This window comes from Pygoscelis adeliae, unplaced genomic scaffold (assembly GCF_000699105.1).
Source record: "Pygoscelis adeliae isolate BGI_AS28 unplaced genomic scaffold, ASM69910v1 Scaffold592, whole genome shotgun sequence".
NCBI lineage: Eukaryota > Metazoa > Chordata > Aves > Sphenisciformes > Spheniscidae > Pygoscelis > Pygoscelis adeliae.
In genome coordinates, this window is record NW_008824294.1 from 25917 (window position 1) to 29884 (window position 3968).

Genomic DNA, 3968 nt, shown 5'->3' on the forward strand with positions numbered 1-3968 from the left:
CAGGAGGCTGTAGCGAGGTGGGGGTCGGTCTCTTCTCCCAAGTAACTGGCGAAAGGACGAGAGGAAACGGCCTCAAGTTGCGCCAGGGGAGGTTTAGATTGGACATGAGGAAAAATTTCTTTACTGAAAGAGTGGTTAAACATTGGACCAGGCTGCCCAGGGAAGTGGTTGAGTCGCCATCCCTGGAAGTATTTAAAAGACGTGTAGATGAGGCGCATGAGGGACATGGTTTAGTGGGCATGGGGGTGTTGGGTTGACGGTTGGACTCAATGACCTTAGAGCTCTTTTCCAACCTTAATGATCCTAAGATGGGCTCTGTCTCGCAGAAATGACCCTCTGTGGCTCAGTACCCCCAAGGATCCGTCCTTGTTGTCCCTGAGGTGTGAAGACAGCCAAGGCCACAGGCAGTTGCAGAGTTTCACCCTCTGCTCCATGGCTCAGATCCAGCTGCCAGCGCACAAGCCTATCCCCCTCACAGCAAGTGTGAGGGAAAGCAAACTCCTCGTGGCTCTCACTGATGTGCCTGGCACTTCTCCCTGTCTCAAGACAGCTCTGTAACCCTCTCTGATTGCTCAGCATCCCACTGATGGGAGCACTGAATAGTCACCTCTCGACAACAGTACTGCTCAGCCACTGCCACAGGAGAGGTAGAACATGGGGTTTAAATACAAAGTAGGTCCCTGTGCAGCAAGCCTCACACATCCAATCAGGCCCACTTGTGCCCTGTTTCCTTTCCTTTTCCACTTTGACCTTCTGATCCTGGACCTTCACAGCACTGCTGTCACGGTTAGGCCCCGCTGTATTTCCCCTAACAATTGTGCCGCAGGCACCCCTCAAGGAATGCACTCACCTGGCCAAAGGAAAGCCACAAGAAATCCAGTTGCTCCTGGCACCTCTCCATCAGGGAGACAACTGGGGAGAGACAAGAACGTGACAACAGTATTGACGCAAGAAAAGGGGTAGAAACCTGGTGTGCTGGGAGCTGGCAGTCTCTGTGCATTTGGATTAGCCCCAGCCACTTTGTGCCCGAGCTCCTGAAATCCTTCCTGGAGCAGAGGAGCATTCAGGCCCGGCCAGAGTGAAGGTGACGCTGGGGAGAAGTACAGATTGTACTACCCAAAAGTGACCGACTGGATGCCCCAAAGCATCCCTCCATACACTGCATGCCATGCTTCCCCTCCTCTGACCAAATTCAGCAGCAAAACTAAACGCTGCCTGCAGCATGTGCATGCACAGAGGGTACATCACAAGTGCACACCAACCCCCGTATGTCAGAGGCAGAACAGAATAGGTGTCCAGCAGGCAGGAATGAAGTCCACGGTGGCCCAGGGAGGCCATCCTACCCACTCCCCACTGACTGCAGGCAGCATGTCCACCCTTCCCAGCACGGCCTCAGGGAAACAGGACCCCCCTCCCCACCCTCTTCCGCAACCTGCTGCAGTCACTATGTGAAACACCAGCCTGTCCCCTACCCTCCATTTTCCAGCAAGTACAAGGAATATTTACCACCCAAGCCCACCAAAAGAAAGATGTAATTTCATCACCAGTTTATGGCTGGATATCTTTTATGTTCAAGCTACATCATGGAGACCTGAGCAAGAAGAGGAAGAACCAGTAATATAAACTGCCCAAACCACCCATTGAAATGCATGTGGATTAGCTCGGTTTTGGTGCCTGCGTACTTCACCCCCCCAATTTCAGACACAAGCACCAGACACAGAGCAGGAGAGTCAGCCCAGCCGGCTTACTGGAGCAGCTCTTCCCTGTCCCGGTGTTAGGGGGCAAAGCAATGCAGGCAGCACACCAGCTAGCCTGTTCTTCCTGCTCCACACTGCACTGCACCAGACCCTCTCTCTGCCAGGAAGCTGGCTCAGGGCTGCGTACAGAGCCTGCCCGCGGGAACAGCCCACAGCCCCAGGCCTCAGCACTACACAGATTTAAGAAAGATCAATCCAGAGGACACCTCGTGTTGGGCAGGGCTGTCTTAAAACCTGCAAGCCACGACACCAGGAACTAGAGAGGTGCTCCCTAGTACCCACTGCTTCCCATGGACATCCCTAGCTTTTCCAGCCTGGAAGAGAACGTTTCCTGCCAAACTCTGCCAAAGAAGCCACCTCTGGTCTTTCAAGTGACTTGGTTTATAGCACGAAAATGCATCAGCATGTGACACAGAGCCGCAACTCCAGAGGTTTTCACTCTGTAACCAATGCCCTTGAACGCCAGGCTCCTGCTCTTCACATGCTGACATTTCAGCACTATAATCCCACACAGACGGATGGACTGACAGCCAGAGAGGATCCTGGAAAGCTCTCTCTCTGCCCCTGGGCTGAATTTGCTCCAAACACGCAGCAGTCTCCGGAGTCTGCAGCTGGAAGTGGTACAATGCTTTCCAGAAAAGGCAGAAAGCTCTCCTGTACAGCATATACCCAGTACCAGTAGACATTAACACTCCCTGCCACGCTACCGCCTCAGGCTCAGTTCAGTATCACAGAACTCTGCAGCTGGAAAACACGGGGCATTTGCTTTTAACGTTTTTGTGTTGAGAGAAAACATAACCCAGGGTCACTGCAGTGAGGGGTGAGGGCTTGGCTCCTGCGCAGACTGCTGCCAGCCAGGCCCAGCAAATCCAGTGCGAAGTAATGCAGATGAAGTCTTTGGCACGGAGTTCAATACCATGAAGCTTCACTCACTCCGTGTAGTACCAGCATAGCACAGGTAAAATCTTCACCCAAGGAAAGTCAGAAGCTCTGAGAGACACAATCTTTAGTTCTTAAAGCACTTCAATACTTAAATAGGCAAATACTTTTATGTGCAAATGATGCTTAGACACAAGTAATGCCACTCAGTGTCAGAAGTGTACCACTCCCAGCCACGAAGGCCTGTGTGGGATTGTCTTGTGCAAAGTTCCGGGCAAGCCCTAGACAGGGCAGGCTGTTCTGAACACAGAAATGTTTTGGGCAGTACCTCCAGGCGATGTTGTATGCTGACCAGGACATGAGCCGCCACGGGCCCAGGCTTCATTCTTCCAGGCTGCTGAAGGAAAGACTTCTGTACTCGCCACACAGCGAGGCAAGCCCTGAACAGGAACAGACAAGGGCAATGATGCAGTTTGAAGATGAACGCTCCTAAAATTCCCAAAGATGTAGTAACAACAGATGTGACAGCACAGAGGTTGCAGGTCTCGGATTAACCAAAAACCAGAGAGCCAGCACCGGTGAGAGCACGCCCCACGAACACACACGGCACACAAACACCACTGACAGCCATTTAATCTCTGCTGCAGCTTAAACAGGCACGTGGTTCCCACCAAGGTCAAACAGCAGTGCCAATGGAGGGGACACGTCACAGTCCACAAAGCAAGAGTCCATGAACTGCATTTACCTGTCAGGCACTGTGTCTGCAGGTCGTATCAGCAGAGGGGGCACATCGCAGCCTGTTGAGCCCCTACACCACATCTGCAAGGTCACGCTGGCAGCGGGGGCACATCGCAGCCTGCGGAGCAGAGCCCACACGTGGTATCCAGTGGTCACACGCTGTCTGCAGGTCGCACTTGTGTGGAGGTCACATCACAGCCACGTACTGTGCCTGCCAGTTGCACTCCGTGTCTAAAGGTCACACCGGCCGAGGGGTCAGGTCACAGCCCACAGAGCAGAGCCCACACACGGAGCCTGCCGGTTGCGCGCCATCTCTGAAGGTCACACCGACAGAGGGGAAATGTCACAGCCTGAGGAGCAGACCCCGCGCACGGTGCCTGCCAACTGCGTGGGTGCAGGGGACATCCCCCAGCCAGACGCCATGCCCACTGGTGACACTCCGTCCCGCCGCAGCAGTGGGGCTGGGTGGGTGCCCCGGTGGCTGCCCAGCCCTGCTGTCACTTGAGGCCGTAGAGGACAGTGAAACCCAGGAAGAAGATGAGCCCGACCGAGAGGTTGGAGACGAGCTGGAAGCGCCCCTGGGCCGCTGCCTCC

At 54.3% G+C, this 3968-nt stretch overlaps 1 long non-coding RNA gene across 1 annotated transcript; it reads right to left on the reverse strand.

Moving 5' to 3' along the window:
• Nucleotides 1-1552: 1552 nt before the first annotated feature.
• On the reverse strand, nucleotides 1553-3962 carry LOC103912549. Its single transcript, XR_663377.1, has 2 exons — nucleotides 3382-3962; nucleotides 1553-3076 (listed from the first exon to the last, which is right to left on the reverse strand). It is a non-coding gene; the product is annotated as an uncharacterized LOC103912549 (long non-coding RNA).
• Between the last annotated feature and the right edge of the window lie 6 nt (nucleotides 3963-3968).